Source organism: Canis lupus, chromosome 17, assembly GCF_003254725.2.
Source record: "Canis lupus dingo isolate Sandy chromosome 17, ASM325472v2, whole genome shotgun sequence".
Lineage (NCBI taxonomy): Eukaryota > Metazoa > Chordata > Mammalia > Carnivora > Canidae > Canis > Canis lupus.
This window is the reverse complement of record NC_064259.1, coordinates 18,160,149-18,181,504: the sequence shown is the minus strand read 5'-3', so window position 1 is coordinate 18,181,504 and position 21,356 is coordinate 18,160,149. Positions and strand designations below refer to the sequence as shown.

General features: G+C 51.1%; 1 protein-coding gene across 2 annotated transcripts in view; it reads right to left on the bottom strand.

Annotated features, from left to right (window-relative positions):
• The window catches only part of KLHL29 (kelch like family member 29), a 305,887-nt gene that overhangs the window by 117,093 nt on the left and 167,438 nt on the right, over positions 1–21,356 (bottom strand). The gene's annotated exons all lie outside the window — the stretch shown is intronic.

The window sequence follows — 21,356 nt, the reverse complement described above, 5'->3', positions numbered from 1 at the left end:
TGCATGACACAAAGAGGAAGCCAACTCACACGCCCCACAGCACACACAGCGCGAGCGTGGGGACCTGGGTCTCCCAGGCGGCAGGGTTCTGGGTGAGGTGGCTTCTCCCAGGGGCTGCAGGGACACCTGCCTGGGCCTTGTACCAGTGTCCATCGTCCTGCTAGGACAGCCTGAAACAACCCCTACAATGTCTGGGGGGAGCTTGGTAAGAATGCAAATCCAGGCTGCAGCCCCCAGAGATTTGGAATCCATAAACTTTGGCTGGGGGAGACGTGGCACGTGGGAACCCGGCCGTTAGACAGGACCCGGGGGATTCTGAGCAGGGAGCCCTCCGGTCATACTCCGAGAAGCACTGCCTTGGCCGCGGGCCCGCAGGGCATAGCCCCGGAGACTCAGGTCCCCTGCCCCCCCCCACTTGGACCCCCGCATGGCCCCCCACCCACAGCGCCACTGCCCATCAGCATCTGGCGAGTGACCCGTTTGCTGGATGGTTCTCTCAGAGTGGGAAAAAGAGGAGTACAGAGCTGACCTCAGGCCCCCCGACCTCTAGGGCTTGTTTCTCCACACCACAGATCTGCAGGCCCAGGCCTGGCTGCCAGGGGACCCCCTGCCATTCCAGCCAGGGGGCTCTTTCCCAGCTCGGGGCTTAACAGACCTCAGAGTCTCTGGAGCTCTGTGTGTTCCGTGTGTTTTATCAGGATGCTGGGTCCAGGAAAAATCCAAATTCCACATTCTCAAAAGATGTGAACACAACACCGCCCTCCCCCCACTACACCTACTACACCCCCCACTACACCTTACTCAGGTGTGCCAAGATATCTGAGGGTGAGGGGCACCATGGCCCCCAGATCAGCTGCCACGTGCTCCCTTGCAGACTCTCTCATGTTCTGAGTGTTGTGTGGCTTGCTGGCCAGCTGGCCTGTCCTGACTCTCCACTGGGCTCCACCGCGGGCAGGGGCCACCCCGGCCTCACCCCTGCTGTGCCCAGTGCGGAGTCCTGTAGAGGGCTGGGCCCAGGCCAGGCACTGTGTGGCCCTCAGTGAAATCTCTGGCTGACCATCTCCAGGTCCCCAAGTCTCCAGGCCCTGGGCTGTTCCCTCCCTGGCTGCTCCAGAGCCTGCCCTGTGTGTGTGGGTGGCCTCACAAACGGTGTGCCACCTGGCGTGAGACAGAGGCATAGAAAGGTGGAGCCAGTCAAAAGCAGCCAGGCAGGGACGTGGGATTCAGAGCATTTCTCCACTGCAAGGGTTCTGGAGACATTCGGCACACACGGTCTCATTTTTGTTCCATGTGACCGTTCAGCAAAGGATTGTGTCAATTGCTCCATCTCTCCTAAAAACAGCTCTGTGACGACAGCCTCTGTCCCCAGGGAGCTCAAGCAGGACTGGTCACAAATATCACGGGGAGTGAGAAGCCCAGAGGTACTACTATCACAGCCTAGAGAAAAACCACATACGTGGGAAAACAGTCACTTGTGGCCAGGCCACGTGTCTCCAAGGCCTGGGCGCCCGAGGGAGTCCTGGGAAGGCCCTTGTTGGGAGCACCCTGTGGAGCCGGTGGGAGGGGGCGAGTCCAAGGTGGCGAGGGGTGCTGAGGCACCATGATGCTGCCTCCTTGTCTGGCCTGCTCCCAAGTAAGCGAGGGTGCTCTCCCACCAGGAAAAGGAGAGGCCTGGGCCTGCCTCCTAAGGCCCACTGCTGCCCAGCTTCGCGCCAGCCTTGGGGTGGGGAGGCCAAGAGGAGCCCTTGCCACGGGGTCATTGGGAAATGTACGGAGGGGACAGGTCAAGCCCAAACTGCATGGTGGGGATCAGGATGTCGGAATTGTCAGAGGTTTCTGTGAAGACTGACCAGGGGGGTGGGGTGCAGACGGGGTCTGGACGACAGGGTGGGTTGGGGTGGGCAGAGGGCACGCGAGAGGGCTTTTCAGAAGCCAACCGCTACAGGACAGGCTGCAGACCCCCGAGAGGAGGGTCACGACGGGGCCAGCACACAAGCTTGTTTCTCCTCAAGGCCCTAAATTTTCAGTCCATAGAAACTAAGCCGGTTTTCCTGTCCCCGTGTCGAGGTTCGGTGCGCAGCAGGGATGAGAAGGACCACAGGGACTTTAGACCCTCAACACGGAACAGCTTAGCCGGCATGTTTTAAGGTAATAAAAGAGACTAATGGAGAAGAGGTGCTTCCTTCCCCCAAAGTCTCCATTAAGCTCCGGAGTATGGGTGACACGTAGAGCGAGGAGGACACAGCACAGTTAGAATTCAGCCAGCAAACATTCTAAAATATTCATGAAACACGGGACCAGGCCTGACTGTTAACACTGCAACTGGTTTCCTCCAATAGAGTGACAAATGGGCGCCAAGCACTGTCATCTGTCCCTTTGATCTTTCCTGGTCCCGCCTGGGAGGAGAGTGGGGACTCAGGGCCCAGCCTGCGGGGGGTGGGCGGGGGGGGGGGCGCAGGGAGAGCTCAGCTCTCCTGGTGGCTTATATTTCCATGTAAGCAGGCGAGAGAACAGTGAATGCCTTCAGACCATGAGGCAAAATAATTGATTCTCCACGTCCTACTCCATCAAAAGTCATTAGTGGGGGGTCCCAGGGATTCCACTCCACCACACTAACCCCCTTTGTGAAAGGAGCATTGTTATATACACAAATCCCAACGAATGGAACAGGCAAAAAAAAAAAAAAAAAAAAAAAGAAAAAAGAAAAAGAAAAAGCAAATGTCTAAAAAAAGTAAATTGGCCTTCGGAAGAAAATGAGGAAGAGAATAAAATGAACTCCTGGCTTTCTTGGTTAAGAGCTTCTTCAGAGCTTCTAGACACGCTGAGGGGATCACAGTACAAAATTGCTGCAATTTAACAGGACGCCTAATTAAAAGGAGCGACACGAAGGGTCTTTTCTTCCTACTCTGGGTTAGGCTTCTTTCTGTGCAGAGTTCAAAAGTCTGACAAGTCGAGGACAAAGAGTTATGTCCCCAAACAATGAGAAGTAGCATATTGGCTACTGAATTACTGGTTTTTATGTCTGTCTGTCCAACAAATGTGGCTGAAGCTTTTTACGTGCCAGCTGCTTTGCTAGGAGCTGAGGTCACAGAGGGAGTAAGATGCTGGCGGAGCCGGTGGGGGAAAGAGACAGAGTTCAGACAAGTCAAATGCAGTGTGGCGTGTGCCCAGGCGGTGGGGCGCGTGGCCTCCAGAGGAGGGGCGGATGACCCTTCTCCCTCCCTCCTTGTTGGCAAAGAAGACATTCCATAAGAGCCCTCTATTACTCTTCCTGTAAAAAAGTAATGCTTTCAGGGAGCAGGGTATGGGGAGTGACTGCGGAATGGGTCTGGGTTTCCTTTGGGGATGATGAGGATGTTTTGGAACCGCAGAGCGATGATGGTTGCCAGACCTCGTGAGTGTATGAGATGCCACTGAACTGTGCACTTGAAAATGGTGAATTCTATGTTTCCTACCACTATTTTTAAGAAGTAACGTTTTCTGGGGTCACATTCAATTTTAGTTCGGCTCACAGCTTCAAGGGTCGCCCAACTAGGCCTGAGTCGGGGGTCGGGGGCATCTCCAGATAGTGAAACCTGCCCAGAGGCTTGCCACTCAGTCCCCGCTCTTGGCTGAGCTTAAGCATTGGAGATGACAGGGCCCCACCAGGCCACATCACAGCCACCCTCTGAAAGGCCACTAAGTATCGCTCCCAGCAGTATGTCTTCTGGAGCTTTGCCTGGTCTAGTTTTAAGCTCTCCTGTGGCAGAGCGATGACAGTGCTACTCCTCTTGAGAAGAGTCTGCTTTTCCCAGAAGTTCATTTCTGGGAAGGTGGCCGTGGCCTGGGCACAGTCTCCTTCCTGTCACCCCTCAATGCCTCCCGGCTCCACCCTCTTGCTTCCAGGTACATGTGGCTCCCCTCCTCTTGAGAAGAACGCTTATCTGGGAGGGGGTGGCCCTGGGGGCAGGTGGCAGGGCGGGGTGGGGGGAGAGAAGGGAGGTGGTAGAGATGGAGCCTTCCCAGATTTGGCAGTGACCCTGAGCCGGATCCTTCCCTTGGATCTGAACTTACTCACCAAGCATTAAACTCAATGTCTGTGTCCCCCCCACCCCCACCCTTCCCGTGACTGTGCAAATATTTAGCTTCACCTCCGTGCAGCCGGCAGCCCATCTGTTAACACGCTGGCCAGTCTGGGGCCTGGTGGCACGGAACTGACCCAGAAGTAGGTATAATCCTCTCTTCTAAATGTGCTTAATACCATCGATAATCTTGTCACATAAATCTCCCGGTTAGCAGTGAGCTGCAGCTATCACTGCTAGACTCCAAGAATCTTTCAGTAACGGATTCCACCTCCTGTAATCTATCTCCTTTCTTATACCGATTGCAGCTGCCTTGTTGCCGAGTGCTTGGGAGAAGCCCCCCGGCCTTTAACGGTGCTGTTTCTTGGAGCAGTCTCTTGCCGGCCAGGCCAATCGAACCAATCCATTCATTGTTTGGCCTTCTGGGGGGTCCCCTCGGGGTCTCTCTGTGCACCTCTCTTGCAGCAGTTCCTGCTGTGGGGTCTAGTAGGTACCATGGTCTGAGTCTTCCATTTTATCTCCTTGTTTGGTATAGTTGCCCTTGACTTTCTCTGCTGCTGGTCACCTCCCAAGTCTCTGTGCCCAAGGAGCTGTTCTAGCACGGCCCACTTGGGCCTACAGTGTGGCCAAAGGCTTGGAAGGGTATGATTAGCCCAAATAGTTGATTTGTTTCTCCAAAGAAATTAAACCCAAGTTGTTAAATCACTTCCAAGTGATTTAGGTACCAGCCTAAACACCATTGGGCAGAACCAATACTCCCCAAATGTAGATTCTCTGCTCCCAGTTTCTGCTGTTTTAATCCCCAAAGGGCAAATCTGGGAGGAGTGTGCTTTCTCCAGGAGCACAGTACACAACTGTGTTCCCAACTTCTAAGTGGTTAAAGAATAAATATCCTCTGAGCAGCACTGACGCCTGCCCCAGGATGGGCTTTGGGCCACCAGTGACAGCTGGGTACACAATTAGGATGCGATCTAACTTCATACCCAGACTCCAGGGAGCAACTGGGGAAAAGACACAGGGTAGGTCCAGTCGGCTGACCTGAGCTTCCCTGGGGATCGCTCGTCTCCCGAAATAGGCCCTAAGCCTTGGTTTACACTCGGGTAGTTTTGTCTTGGGGTGTGTGTGTGTGTGTGTGTGTGTGTGTGTGTGTGTATTTGTAGAAGTCCTCTTCTTGTCCAGTGCTTGTGCTGGAACTCTGTAAAATGACCCGTTGCCAATCACACGGTCAATGTGGCATCTTTGAGGATGAGGTGTTGCCAAGACCACAGCTCCAGCAGGTTTTTCTCCTTTCATATACAGTGAGTCAAAGAGGAACAGACATGGCAGCCGAGAGAATTTCCCTCTGAGTGAAAGTCAGTGAGAGGAGAGGGCGGTTCGGGCTTGGAGCTTTTATTTGTCTTGTGTGGTCGTTGGATTTAAAGAATTTCCTTGATAGCTCTCTGCATTTGATCAAGAGCCTTCTGCCAGAGGAATAACCAGCAGAATCTGTCCATTCCCATTTTCTCACTCCAGCCACAGTGAGTCTTGCCCCAAACTCCTAAGTCCATCTGTGTCTGCAGACACCAGCACGTGGAAATGCGGTACCAGGTGCCCTCCCACACTAGGGGCCACTGCTATAGGATGGGGGAGGGAGCTGGGAGCACCTGGCTTCTCACCTTACTCGCCCTTTGAAAGTTTTCCCAACCAGAGTCCCTATGTCACAGGAGGCAGGCATGTGGTCATTAGAAAGCCTTCGAAGCAGCTTTTGACATGGAGGAAAAAGGTGAGATGGGATTTCATTTCAACTCAGCGGATAGGTCAGCAGGCCCTCCTGCTCCTGGATTCAACTCAGAGCGTCAAGAGCATCCTTTGTGAAAACCCAGCCCCCCTCAGTGGGCCTCCTTTAAGGAGGTACCAGGATGAGACACTTTGGTGGAGCATCGCGGTTCCCTGGGACATCACAACAAATCACCACACAGAGGGGGGCTTAAATGACAGGAATTTATTCTCTCTCAGTTCTGGAGGCCAGGAGTCCCAAATCAAGGTGCCGGCAGGCCGCGCTCTCTCTGAAGGCTCTAGGGAAGAGTCCTTTCTCATCTCCGCCGGCTCCTGGTGGCCGCGGGCGTTCCCAGTTTGTGGCTGCGTCACTCTGATCTCTGCGTGTCAACCTTCCCTCTGCTTCTTCTTCAAAGGATCCTCGTCGTTGGACTGAGGGCCCGCTCTGATCCAGGGCGACCTCATCTTGAGAATCTTACCTTAGTGACGTCTGTGAAGACCATACTTCCAAACGAGGTCATCTCTAGAGGCGCCGGGTGGACCTATATTTTGAGAGGGGGGCAATATTTGACCCCCTACAAGGAGTGCCCCTGAAATAAAATCCTGTCTGTCTAACCCTGCTTTCTCATGGACTCAGATGTTTTAAAGAAGAGATGAGTTTCTTTGGAGGATGCCTATGTTAAAACAGCTCAGATCTCTACCCGGGGAGTGCCAGGAATTCTTAGCGAGTTCACAGGTGAGCACAGGACGGGGTTGGGACACAGAGCCTGGGCCTCCCAACTGTGTCCTCAGTCCACTAACCAGATGGCTGACTGGCCCCCTGAGAAGTCTCTGCGGGGCAGAGAGACCTCCGGCAACTGAAAAGGCAGCTGCCAGTCCCCCAGGGGCCCCTGACACGACCACCCTGAATGGTAGGCACCCCTAAGACCTTTCTGCACTCCACCCCGCACCATCCCTCCTGGCTCAGCGTTGGGGCTTAGCAATGTTAAATAACAATAATAATAATAACACATCGGAGTATGACGCTTTAATAGCCAATCTGTCACTTTCCTACTTTATTTCTGAGATTTTAAGAACTGTGCCCTTCCTGCACAAAACATCAGGGTGCATTTATATTAAAAATGAAACTAATTAAAATGTTTGAAAACCATAAACCACACCACCATAAAACAGCAGCAGCCCTATTTTTCCAGTCTAAAAAGATTTTTCTTCCTCGTTTCGTGGCCTTCCCTGATGAGCAGACTGCTACAGGCGGGGAAGCACGAGACCGGGGGGCCTGGGGGCAGTGGTGCTGCCCAATGCAGGTGTGGCATCGGGGAGAAGTAAGGCCAGGGCCGCATGCTACCCTGAGGGACATCAGAATCCAATCCACTTCATGAATGCTTGTGTCTTGGGAGAGGTTTCCAGGGCTGAGCTTGTAGGGTGCACTCCAGCGTTTATATATATATACAGTGTTTTTTTTTTTTTTTAAATTCAATTTGCCAACATATAGTATAATACCTAGTGTCTACAGTGTTTTTTTTTTTTTTTAAAGATTTTATTTATTTATTCATGAGAGACACACAGAGAGAGAGGCAGATTCATAGACAGAGGAAGAAGCAGGCTCTCTGCAGGGAGCCCGAGGCAGGATTAGATCCCAGGACCCTGAGATCACGCTGTAAGCTGAAGGCAGATGCTCAACCACTGAGCCACCCAGGCATCCCTGTATACAGTGGTCCTTAAACATACCACCACAGCGCTGAGCGAGGTGTGTGTGGCAGCAATGTGAGGCCCATCGTCCTTCATCACAAATGGGCTGTCCAGGAGGGTTATTCTCCCGTAGGGAAGCAGCACTCACAGAAGTCCCTGCCAAACCACCTGGGCCAGCAGAACCTTCTTGGTAAACAAAGTGTACACATTTGCTGAATGAATAAATGAGACAGGACCCGAGGGATGCGCAAAATGCTGGGTGGGGTCCTGAGGACTAGAAGGAGAGGTGCAGCCAGGTTCCCTGGAAGGCCAGGCCTTTCTCCAGGCTGTGCCACAGACAGTAGGTGCCTGACATCCTTAGAGGAACACAGTAGAAACCAGTGAGATGTCATTGTAAAAACGCTCATACTTTGTATTTTTTCAGACAAGCATCTGTTTCTTTAAAAAAAATCAGCCTCCAGGAATTTATCTATGTAACAAAACTTGTGTTGCATATACTGTTGCCCACATCCCCAGGATTTTCTGAGCACTTCTTGTTTGCTCAGTGATGGGCTAGGTTTTTGATCTGGAATTTTCTTAATTCATACACGAGTCCTGTAAAGTAGTATTATTGTTCCCATTTTACAGATGAGGAAAATGAGACCACAGAATGATTAAGCATCTTACCAATGATACAAGCCCTGCTTTTAACGCCTGTGCTCTTTCCAGTTCACGCTCTGCCTTGTGTGGTACTGTGGGCTCACTCCCATGCTCCAGCCGGACTCACCTGCATCAGAGGTGGGCTTGCAGCTGATGTCTGGCTGAAATGTGGGGCACGAGAGGTGCAGAGGTACAGAGGGCAGAGAGAAGGGGTTAGCAGGGGAGGCTTAAGGGTCTGAAGCCACTTTATCTTCAGGCTAAATTTCGGGTATTTGCACTTTTACTATTTGTTTTTTTAAGTAGGCTCCATGCCCAGTGTGGAGTCCATTGCAGGGCCTGGACTCATCATCCTGAGATTAAGACCTGCATTGAGATCAAGAGTCAGATGCTTGGCACACCTGGGTGGCTCAGTGGTTGAGCATCTGCCGTTGGCTGAGGTCATGATCCCAGGGTCCTGGGATCGAGTCCTGCATCAGGCTCCCCCCGGGGAGCCTGCTTCTCTCTCTGCCTGTGTCTCTGCCTCTCTCTCTGCGTGTCTCTCATGAATAAATAAATAAAATCTTAAAAAAAAAAGAGATGCTTAGCCAACTGAGCCACTCAGGTATCCCTGCACTTTTTTTTTTTTTTTTTTAAGGCAGCTGCATGAAAGATCAGATTTTGTGATGAGGGGAATGGATGGGAAGGAGGGGGGCATACTGGAGTGGGGAGATGAGTGTGGAGGCTATCTCTGTCCCCTAGGTGAGATCTGATGGTGTCCTTCCTGTACTATGGCAGTGGAAGTGGAAATGGAGGGAAATAGGTGAACCTGGTGGCAGTGGTGGAGATAGGGAAGGAGAAGGGGTTCCAGGAGGCTGTGCAGCTGGGCAGGTAGTGGACTTGGCCTGGAGCTGGGTGTGCAGGGGAGGAGCAGAGTGGAGACTGAGAATTGGGAGTTTGATTCTGGGCACATTATATTCGAGACCCCCAGAGGAGGCAGGTATCCAGGAGAAAGACAAGAGCGAGAAGCACGGGCTTAGACCTATAAGAAAGGGCTGAGTTCAAATCCCTCTTCTATCACTCATGAACTGGTGCGCTGAGCAAACTCCCCGGGCTTTCTGAAACTCAGTTTCCTCATGTGCAAAATGGGGATAATTGTAGGCTTTCTAGATGGGGCTATTGTAAGAACTGAGACGAAACATGTAAAGCTCTTGGCGCAGTGCCTGGACCTCCACAAATGGTTTAAAAAGCAAAACAAAATAAAAGCCGCAGAAGAAGACAACTATCACTACAGCCATTGACAGAGAGAATATGGCTTGGAGCCCAGGGCTGTTCAAGGCACGGGCTCTGGATTTGAGATCATCAAATACAGGAGATGATTTTTCATTTCAAGGAAGCACAGTAATTGCTTTGCAAAGTGCCTTACTTTGGGATCCTTTTAATCAGTGAGGAGCTGCATGCCTTTCAAATACATATTTAATGTATTTGTAGGCTCTTGACTACTGTCACTGAGATGCCACATGAAGAACCAGAAGCAGTCACGGAACCTCTACTGAAATGAGAATATATGACCATGGAAAAGTGGAATATGATTTTTAGAAGTGCACAGCTATTTTTTTTTAAGTAAAGCAAGTGATTTCCATGACTACACCTTCTACCCACAATACAATTTGATAATTCAACACTTACTTCCTAAGCACATAGCAGGCAAGTGTGAGGTGCCTGTAATGTGAAACCTGAGGCAGGATCTTATGTCTCAAGGACCCACTTTGCACAGGGAGGGAGACAGAGAAGCAAAGACCACACAATGAAGGCCACGTAATAATAATAAAAGCAGATCACACTTACAGAGAGTCTTCTCGACACCACATACTGCTGGAAGTGCTTTGTATTATTAATTTGTTTACTCTCCCCCACAACCCAATTAATAGATGGTATTATTGTCCCCTCTTATAGAGGAGGAAACTAGGTTCTGAGAGGGTAAGTAACTGGCTAACGGTCACACAGCGAGAAAGTAGAAGAGTCAGGATTTGAACCGGCCAGCTCAAATCTGGAGTCTGGGCTCCCAGTCCCGTCATGGTGCAGGCAAAGATGTGTGTTAAGTACTTACATCTGATGTGCCATGGGTATCCCAACTAGGATTGATGACTGGGGTTGGCCAACCAATGATTGTTTTTGCCCTCCGCATGACCACCAAACCTTTGGCCCCGACTGCCCCACAAACTACAGCCCCTCCTCCTCTCTCTACTCCCTCTTGCCCTGGTTCCTGACAGATCACATTTGAAATCCAGGAACAATACCTCTGATGACAAGGGGAGTCACTCATTTACCAATGACCAGCCGCTTCAGAACTGCCCACAAACTTAGAAATGGTCACAGAATTTCTTCAGCCGCCAGAGTCCCTACACAGGACCAGGTCAGGTAGAGGGCCTTCTGAATAGTCCACGCCACAGAAGCAGGACGAATGTTCACCAGCTCTGCCCAGATCCACGCATGGGGCAAGGACGTGGAGCTTCCTCCCTAACTATCCTTTTTAGATTTTTCCGGGGAGTGAGGGGGCAGCCACTCCTCTGTTCTGAGCCAGATTCTCAGCATTGATAACAAAAGATAGAACTGGACTCCAGCCAGGAAGCCCTGTGTATTTTTCATAGGACCATATGGAGACACCGGGGGTCTGAGCTAAGGGGGAAGGCACGGCATCGCAGCAGGTGACGAAGGATCCTTCAGGTGGCACAGCAGGACTGAGAAGCCCACTGGAGGTGGGTGATGGCCAAGCAGGGCTCATTCCACCAGGATCGAAGCTGCTGATGCTTGGCCAGCTGCCTGCGTGCAGGTGTTACTGGCGCTCCAGTCTTTGCCACCGCGGGAAGCAGAGATGGGCTTCACTGGTGGTGGGAAGGCCGATGCCGACTCAGTCATGTCACCACGGCCCACCTGGGGCAAGGGACACAGGATATCTGGACTTGGGAAGGTTTTCCAAGAAACACCTAGAGCCTAGTGTTGGATGTGGCAGTTACTAATTTCTTCGGGGAGGAAGAGTCTGTTTGGAAGCATAAAGCTCCTTTTATGGAACGTTTGGACCTGCCAGGTGCAAACTTTCCCTGTAGCTGTATGAGCTGTTGGATCAATGGGGCCCCATCAGCCTGGTGAGGGGAACTGCTGGGATCTCAGAAAAGGATAATCCCAAATGCTGAGCACCGGCTTCTTCCTCAATTATTTACAAGGAACACGATGTGGTGCAATGGAACCCGATTCATAACGCCTTTTTAATGCCTTTATAACACAATATTCACAATATTCCCTTCTAATCTAGCAGATGACAAGTTGCCACCATTGAATTCCCATTAATATGAATTATGGGTGCAATATATTTTGCCCAATATCCTCTCCTCTGCCTAATATTGTGGGGGAATAAAATCATACCCTCAGCATATTCTTGACGTGGGAGGGGACAGCAGTGCGAGTCCATTGGCTCTGCTCCTGCCTGGGGTGAGGCTCCCGTGCTGGGCAGACGGGTGGCAAAGCCCTGGAGCTCAGTCGGTGGGGGGAGCTGTGGTGGCTTGAATCCTTCCTCCTCCCTGCCTTCTTCTTCCTGCATGGGGCTGGACAGTGTAAGCCTAGAGCCTACATCACCTCGCTGAGCCATATGAGGAGGACACGTACAGCACCTGCCTTGTACACTTGTGAGATGCAGTGGGTTAACACGGCAAAGACATGTAGAGCCCTGGCTGGCTCATAGCGAGGACTCAGTGAACATTAGCGTCAGTGGTGCTGATGGTGGTGGTGGTGGTGGTGGTGGCAAGTCCAAGGACTTATCTAGGGTCCCAGCTGGCCGGCAGGCCAGGTCTCTACCTTAGAGTACCCTCACTGCTGATGAGACTGAACTGCGCAGTTGAGGTTCTACCTGAAGCCCCAGCTCATGGGGATGGCAGAGAAAGGGAGCACACAGGACCACCAACGGCTCCAGCAGCCCCAACATATCTTCCCAAGGAGGTCAGGCTGCGGCGTGCGTCTACGGTGGGGATCCCCCAGTGAGGCCAATCCCTCAGCCCCCCACGTAGCCCCTACCTATTCCCAGGGGCTCCTCCTCACATTCCAGTCAAGCCCCTGCCTGGAGGCATTTGACCTCCATTCTGGCCACTGGGGTCGGCACTCCCATTTCTCTCAACACGGGCAATCACTCGATGCCCCAGCTTTTCCCGAATTTAAACAGACATTGCCTCTATCTTTTGATGGCAGGGTATTTCTTCATTTTTCATATTTTTTCATTGTAAAATATATAGGATATACCATTTGCCATTTTTCACCATCATGAAACCCAGAGCAAATAGTAGCCTATCTTCTCTCTGTTCCCCCAGGGCAGTGCTAGGCTCACAGAGAAGATAGCGGCCAGTCGTGGCTGCTCCAACCCTGTCCACTGTTAGCGGCCAGCCCATGATTCCATGGCATCTCCAGTCCACAGCCCAGGTGTAAATCCACCAAGATGATGGAGCTACCCCCTTGAGCTTGGGTCCTGCCCCAAGCCCACCTGAGCCATACCTGTGGGCAGCTGTGATGACCCAGAATGAGCTTCTGGAATGAAACAGGCCAAAGCAGTCTGAAAGCAGTCACTGACATGGACGCCAGCCTTGTACTCTGCCGTGGACCAAAACAAGAAATCCTGAGAAAGAGGTTGTGGCCTCAAGGCTCACCAGTCCCCAGTGTCCTGCATCTGAGCAGAGTCTGTACTGCACACAAGGTTTGGATGTTAAGGAAAGAGAGTCAGGTGATCAGAGAAAAAATGAGCAGAACTGCAGTTGGCCCTCTAGGAGGGATGGGGCCAGACCACAAAAACCTACACGTGCTTTGGTGCTAGCCTTCGTGGTTGTTTCAAATTGCTGATGAACAAAACTGCTCCAGTGGGAAGCCTGCTCTCTCTTTAGGAGGTACCGTGAGCGCCTGGGAAAGATGTTAATGTCAAGATGTTCTGCCAGTTGCTCATTCAACAGATTTTACTAAGGATGATTCTGGGCAGGGCCCATAGAGATCCCAATGACCAGCTCTGGAGCTAGACTGCCCAGGCCGAGTCTCCGGCTGCTGAGTGATCTTGGCCGAGTCCACTAGTCTTTCTCATCTCTGCTAATAGCAGGTACCTCAGAGGGCCTGATGGGGATTTTATTTTTTTTGTTTTTTAAAAGATTTTATTTATTTATTCATAAGAGACACAGACAGAGAGGCAGAAACATAGGCAGAGGAAGAAGCAGGCCCCCTGTGGGGATCCTGATGTGGGACTCGATCCCAGGGCCCTGGGATCACGACCTGAGCCAAAGGCAGATGCTCAAACAGGTGCCCCTATGATGAGGATTTTAAAGCTTAATGTTGGGGAAGTGGTTAGAACAGTGCATGGCACAAAAGAATTACCATACAAGTGCCTTAAATAAAATAACCAAATGCAAACGGCTGCCAAGAATTGCAGGCGAAAGGGAAAAAGTCCCAAGAAAGTACTAATACTGGAGAGGAAAGTCCTAATGCTGGATAAATAGTAATATTTGTGATCCCGTGAATCCAAATACTTTGGGAGAGATGGGAAGGGATGCAGGACCTAGAGCAAAGGCCTTGATGTGTAAAGTCCATACTGCCATCCAGGCTTCATTGTCTGGACACGGGTCCCATCTGCAAGCCTGTGAAGGCTCCTTTCTGGCTCCTCACATGGGTCCCGTCTTCATCCTCCTCCTCATGGGCATCCACAGAAATTACTCATTCTTTGAAGGTTGATCCATCATGTAAGGAGAGGTGATGTCAAAGGCATTCACCCTCTCCACCCCAGCAATAGAAGCTCAATAAATATTTATATGCATAAATCCATTTATTCTGGTCCATACACACTTGCTGAGAACCTCTATCTGCTGGGCATCACATGGAGCCTATTCCTACAGAGTTCACTGCCTAATAAGGATACAAATGAATAGATGGATAAGTACCCTATAGTATAGGCATTACACAGGAACATAAGCAAAATGTTATGGGGACAAGAGAAATAATAGCAATTTTTTTTTTCCACCACAGATGTAGTAACATGTAGGCTGCCAATTGTTGGATGAACAGCGGCTTTGGGTGGGCAAGAGTGAGTGGCAAGTGCAAAGGTCCTGGGGCATGAGAATTCTTATGTCTGGGGAACTGTGGCTGAAATGGCTGGTAAGGGTGAACTCTCAAGTGACCCCACGGTTCAGGCACCCAGTGTTTTGGTGGATTTCCCTCGGCCAGAAACACAGTCCCATGAAAACACAGGAGTGTGGAAGTAGTAATCTATGTTCTGCTGTTGGCATTTAGCAAAGCCACTGATAGCAGAATCCCTGTATATAGCAGTGAGTGCTGAAATGAATAAATAACAGGTAGACTATACTCACAAAGGTCACTGTAGCTGTTTTCGGCAAACCAATGTGCCAGGCAAGGTCTGGAAAATGCATGAAGGCACCCATGTTGTCATTAGGGAGCCATCCACAAAATGAAAGCAGTTGTGTTTTGTTTATTTTTTATACAACATACAAAATGGAGGAAATATATTAGCTCATGTATCAAGAAGCCCAGAGGCAGGAAGGAATGCACATGAGGGCTCTGGTTCCATATTTCTGGAACTCTGTTGTGTTTTTCCTATTCCTCACGTGTTGGGTTCATCCTCAGGTTTGTAGCATGATGGTCCAAGACATCATGTCCATATAGGACAGTACAGAAGAAAGACCATCTTTTTCTTGTGATTCTTCCTTACAGGGAAGAAAACCTTTCCCCAAAGTCCCCAGACAGTATTACCCTCGTGTTCCACGGCTGGACTTGGGTCACAGGACCCTTCCTAAACCAACAACGGCTAAGGGGATGGGGATCACCAACACCTGGCTTAGAACCACCATAATCCCAGTAGGAGCTGGGGGTTTAATTTCCCCAAAGCACGAGAAAGGGTGGTGGGTACCTGGCCAGAACGGAGATCCTGTTAGGAAGAGGGAGAGAAAATGCACATCTGGTAGACAGCCAGCAACACCCCTACAGACCTCGAAGGTTGTTTCGTCAGGCCTGGAGTTCCCCAGCTTCTCTGCTCCCACAGTGAGAGCGCCCTGACTCATCTGCAGGCTTGGTCATTCCAACTTCCTATTCTTGCCCCTACACCCAACCTGCCAGCTTCAGGGCCACTTCTAACCTGATGAAGGAATTCTTCAAGTAGTATGTCAGGAATGTGAAATGATGTTCAGGGGCCAGTCTAGTGCTGGGCTGGGTATCCTTTAACCTAGAAAAAGGCTACCCTGTGCTCAGAAGGTTTCTCTGCTGCCAGAGGAGCTTCCCCAGGGTAACCTTAAGGCAGATACTGTCCTAGGATCACAAAGAGGATCACAGACGAGTCAAAGCTGGGGCCCAGGGCTAGCCAGTGTGCCGGGAGAGTTGGGAAAATCTGCTCTTGTCTAGGGAGAGAAGAAATCTTTAGGGTGGGAGTCCCAGGCCTGCATCTGACAGCCAACAGGAAGCAGACCAACCCGGGACAGCCATCGACGAAGCTGGGCTCACGAGTTTGTCCTTTTGCCCCAGCCACTCTCAATCACTTAAATCCATGTTTTTAAAATAAAGAAGCCAACTGTGAAAGAATGAGTGATGCCAACTTTCCCCAGCATCTCGAGACCAGCCTCTCAGCCCAGGGGAGTCCTGTGGGCTTTGATTGCTTTCCCCTCCAGGTGTGAGGGACTCCCTCTAGCACCCCAGCTCTGTCTGGATAGGACAAGGAGCCTTGCTCGCTGACAATCCAAGGAGTGGCCTGTGGGGAAGCCAGGCCACTGGGTGGGGGTCTGGGGTGGGGGTTAGCAAGCTTAACCAAAATGCCTTGGCCTCTGAAGCAGGTGTAACGAGGACAGTGTGTGGGGATGGAGGAGTGTGTTCCTTAGGGGACCGTGATAGCCAGCAGCCAAGAGTGTGAGTCCAGGGAGGGAGGTGCTGACCACTGGCCTTCTGCTCTCGGTGTGCACTTTGCTCCATCCCCAGCCCCAAGGACTCCCCTCACTGTGCCAGAGGGTCCAACATGTTGGACCAATAAAAGGCCCGAGAGAGGAGGCTGGAACAGTAAGGGTCCCACCCTGTCAAAAGGAAAGGCGTGTGCACGCTGATGCTCTGTTGAGTGCGTAAGGCCCTTATTTTCCAGGGTAAAATGAGGTTTCTTGCCTACAGTTTCTGCAGAGGCAAATGCACGATGCAAATGAACACGACTGGTGGAGCTGGTAGCTGGAGCAGCACAGAGTCCTCCAGAGCCTTCATTTCAGGGCAGCGACCAGGACGCTGAAACTGATTGATAATCGGCTGCATTACATCAGTTCAGCTCTGCGGGGACTTCACAGTGACTCTTCTTGGTGGCATTATGCTTTGGGAGGGCTCAGGCCAATTTGGCGGCCTGTGTCATGAAAGTGAGTAAAACAGGGACAGGGTCAGCCTGGGTTCGGAGAGAATTCTCTTCCCTGAAATTAGAGGAAATCTGTAGATGCTGATGGTGAACACATTATACAGGGGTATTCAGCTCTCCTTTTTATGTTTATTTCCCTCGAGTTATTTTTAGCATTACAGACAGTTCCCAGTTAGCAAACGGGTTGGGTTCTGAAAGTTCATTTGTAATTTGGCTGTTTAGATTTTGGAACATACTTTCCCTATAAAAAACTATGTTATAAATGGTGATGAGACTCCCAGGCTAGTTCTCCAAAGCCTATTTAACCCATAATGTAGCTAAAATACTGTCCTTTTGCGATGAAAAAAATTGTTTAATTGCAACATGAGTAATTAAGTAAAACAGGGAAAACCATTAAAAGTGAATAAGAAGTAGATTTATGTTCATCTTGAATGATGCTGTTTGCAGAAAACCTAATTTAATTTAAGAAGAGGCCTTTCCAAGGGCTTTTTGGGAAATTGCATGGGATTTAGCCTATTAGGGAGAAAGAGCCGTTGGGCTGTCCAATTTTCGGCTACTGAACATTTGCACCACATAACTGGCTCCCTTTCCTGATTTCAGGCTTGTCAGAAAGTCTTCCCGCGCGGATTCTCACAGGGAGAAATCCACTGGCCAAAATCCATAGGGGTGGATTTTAAAAAATCTGAACCATAGTTAGCATCTGTACATGAGAATGTCCTGAGAACAGCAGTGTCCCAGTCCCACCAACTCTGGACAGGATCACGTGGGGGCCAAGTCCTGGCCAGCAGTGGATTCTCAAGGTAAAGGTACCAAGCAGGGTTCCCTGGGGGCCAGCTGTCCCTCCTTCTCTCTGGCAACAGAATCCTTGCTGGGCACCTTCTTTCTGATCTCAAGAGGCAGCACTTGGTGCAGATGGGAGGTGTGTAACCCTGCTGTGTATGTGTCATATGGGTCCCATATTAATTTCCTACACCAGGCCACATAGAGGACAGTAGCAGATTGACCCCCTCCTTTCTGTTAGAGGCATGCGAGCCTTGGTTTTAAGCCAGCGTGCTGGACAGCCTGGGGGTATGTTGCAAAAATGACCACAAATCTTCCCCTTCTTATATGCCCACCCCTCAGCAATAGATTGGGCAGACTCAATAGATTGGGCAGACCCAAATCTCTGATTTAGCCTTTAAAATTAACTTTTAGGGAGCCTGGGTGGCTCCTATCAAGAAGCAGGGTCTCTCTTCCCACTCCTTCAATCTAGCTTGGCCAGGGGACTTCTTCACCAGTGGGATTTTAGCAAATATGTCTCAAGCAGAGATTACGAAAGCCCTCGTGTGCTGAGCCTTGCCCTCTTGCTCCTCTTGGAAGCCTGAGACGGCCGTGTACACAAGCCCGAGCCCGCCGGATGGAGGGCGGCACGGATGCACGCTGGCTGGCCGGTCCGCTAAGCACAGGTGTGAGAGGGAGGCCACCTAGATCAGCTGCCCTCAGCCAACCTGCCGCTGGCCACAGACAAATGAGGAAGCCGGCCCAGACCAGAACTGTCAGCCAACCCACAGAACTGTGAAGGTGCGAGCCACTAAGTTTTGAGATGATTTCTCCATAGCAAAAGCTAACTTATCTACACACCTGGCTCTAGTCCACGAGATCTCCTGGCAGCTTTCTTCTGGAAGCTAGCCTGTGGCTCACCCCTGACAAATGTGGAAGGATACATAGTCCTCTCCCGTCTCCCACCCCGCCCCCCTGGCCCCCGCCACAAATTTAAGGTCAAGCCACTCAGGTCTGCCCCCCTTAAGCCGTAGGTTTTGAAATGGGTGCTTTGGTAATCGTGACATTTTTCAATTGTACGCATTTCGTGACTGACAGATGGGTTTTAAGTCAATGAAGATAGAATCCAAACCGTGGCTGCGACTCGAAGTGCAGGCAAAACCCATTAGCTCGGCACGAACATGCACAAGCTGTCTCACGGCGCATGATCAGTGCCTGATAATTTATCACAAGGGAAATCACAAATTCTCATTCACGGAGCAAGAACAGTCTTCTGGATAAAATCACGCACAGTCTGGAAATTCACCACAAAAGGGACTTGAGCGATTCTCCCCCCCGAGCCCACTCAGTAGCCTTTCATTTTCCCTGTGAACACAAGAGGGAAGGGAGGTCTGCTTCGTATTCTGTGACTGTGCCCGAAGCATTCCTCATCCGTTCACGGGCCTCGGAACCACCCGCGGCGGGGCCTCACGGTCATTCACACGATTCCCCGTGGACAGCCCGGATCATCTCCCTCGGGAGGGGCGGCTCTGCAGAGAATTTCGAGTGTATGCAGAAGCCACGGTGGCCCATGCCATCTCTCTGACACCCACCTTGAAAACCCCACATGCTCATAAACATAAAAAACCTGGGTGCTTGGTGCTCTGAGGATGGAGCCTACAGGTTTCATGGCCCCTTTTGGTTTTCCTTGGCTTCCGACACAGGCTAAGTCTCTCTCTTCCCAGCCCAGATTTATTTTCAAGGGCTTAGCTCTGAGGAACGATGGGAATGTTTCAGCATGAGTGCTCCTGACCACAAGGAAAAAAGCCCTGAACACATTTCACAGACATCAGCCAGGATTCTGCAAAGTCCATTCTTTCAAGAACAAAATTGCATTTTATGAAGCCGTCCCTTTTCTGTTTCATCTGTCAGGCAGGTTTGCTGAGAATAATTTAAATTTCATGCAGCAGCAACTGTAGGGCAGCAGTGCTTCCCCTCCAGTCCCGCAAACGGGCCTGGCCGCAGGGTCACGTTTCTGCTTCTCAGGGCTACCCTCCTCCCCGGCGTTTGACAGCCAGCAGCCCAGAGTGGCAGCGTGGGCCAGGCACAGGGCTGTCCCAGCTCTCAGTATCCTCAGGCCACATGAGTCAGGGGAGGGGACCGTCCAAGGAGGGCGCCCACCAGCACCAACCGTCAGAGGTTGGACCAAGTGGTATGGACCCCTGGTCTGATCCAATCTCTGATTTAGCTTTTAAAATTAACTTTTAGAGGGATCCCTGGGTGGCTCAGCAGTTTAGTGCCTGCCTTTGGCCCAGGGCATGATCCTGGAGTCCCCGGATCGAGTCCCACATCAGGCTCCCTGCATAGCCCTCTGCTTGTGTCTCTGCCTCTTTCTCTCTGTGTCTTTCATGAATAAATAAATAAAAAATCCATAGGCCATAAAATTAACTTTTAGGGTCGCCTGAGTGGCTCAGTCAATTAAGCATCTGCCTTTAGCTCAGGTCATGATCCCAGTGGGGTCTTGGGATTGAGCCCCACTGGGTTCCTTGCTCAGTGGGGAGTCTGCTTCTCCCTCTGCCCCTGCTCCCCACTTGTGCTCCCTTGCTCTCTTGCTCACTCTCTTTCTCTCACATAAATAAATAGATAGATAAAAATAAATAAGCAATCAAATGTAAACGAAAAAATAAAAATCTTAAAAAAATAAGAATAAGTAAAACGAACTTGTATGGAGGGCTTAATGGGTAGCAGGTACTGTTCTAAGCTTTCCCATAGAACCTAATTTGACCAATCCCACAACATCTCCACGAGGAAGATACTATTATTATTCCCATTTTATAGACAATGAGGCTCAGAGGTGTACTCAGCTGCTAAGAGGCAGAGGTCAGATTCAAACCCAGCTCTGTCTGACTGGACAGCCTGAAGCTCTCCCTAGCTGTACCACATAAAGTTGACAGAACCTTTGGGCTACACTTCCCCACCTCAGCCAAGAGGTAAATATGCCCATGTTGTTGCAGACTGGCATTTGCTGTCAGGTAGGTGGATGAAGGGATGGGAAAAGTTATCGTCACAGCGCTGCACTAACGGTTACCATGGAGAACTCACTGTGCCAGGCGGCCCGGGGAGAGGCAAGGAGCCAGCCCGGGCGGTCCGTTTCTCACTCACCAGGGGCCCTCGGCAAGTCTGGTTTCCTGTGGGTCTCACTCTTCTGACTAGCAAAACAGAGGGGCCGGAGGCCACGGTCACTCTGCTCCTCTCAGGCTCTGGGGACTGTGTGTGTGTGAGTGTCTGATGCATCTAATCACGCCCTCCTCCTGCCTCAGTGGCCCAAGAATCTGTGCTTGTCCAACTGGCCTTTCATCAAAGACCAGCAAGAAATCCTCAGGCCACAGAAAAATGAAGAAACATAAAAATCCACTCAGGCCTAAGGCAGCAGTGACAGAAAGAACTGTCACCAGCTCACTAAGCAGCCGCAGGGAACACAGCCAGCCTTCCCTACCCCCGGGAGCTGGGACCGTCCCCGACGGCTCGGCAGAAGCAGCCCCAGCACCGAGTAAGCAGGTGACCATGCCTGTGGGACTAAGGGCAGGAGAGGGGCAGACTGTTTCTGCGTTGCTGGTGATGGCATAGGGTGTTGGGGGTCACCCCCAGCCCCCAGAGAGATGTGATACCCTGCTGCATGCCCAGCCCAGGGGGGATGCTGAGGCCTGACAGTGCTAACACTGAGTCCTCCAGTGTGACTGGCCCATATGTGGCACCAGACAATTCACTGAAGAAGGCCAGCAGTACGTTCAAGCAGCCATCGCCACACTGCAGGGTGGCAGGAACACACGGCTCTGCTCCTGGCTTCTATGTAGCCCCTTCCCACCAGAGCAAGGTCTTGGCTCTGTATACACACCGGGCTTTCCTCTCTCACCACGTGCCAGGCCCGGCTCTGTCCTGAGCACTTTATATATGTTTGAACTCACGCGATCCTCACAACAACTCTGGTAGCCAGGTGCCACTACTTATTCCCATTTTACAGAAGCGAGGCCCAGAGAGGTTAGGTAACTTGCCCAGGGTTGCTCAGCTGGTAAGGGATAGGGCAGAAT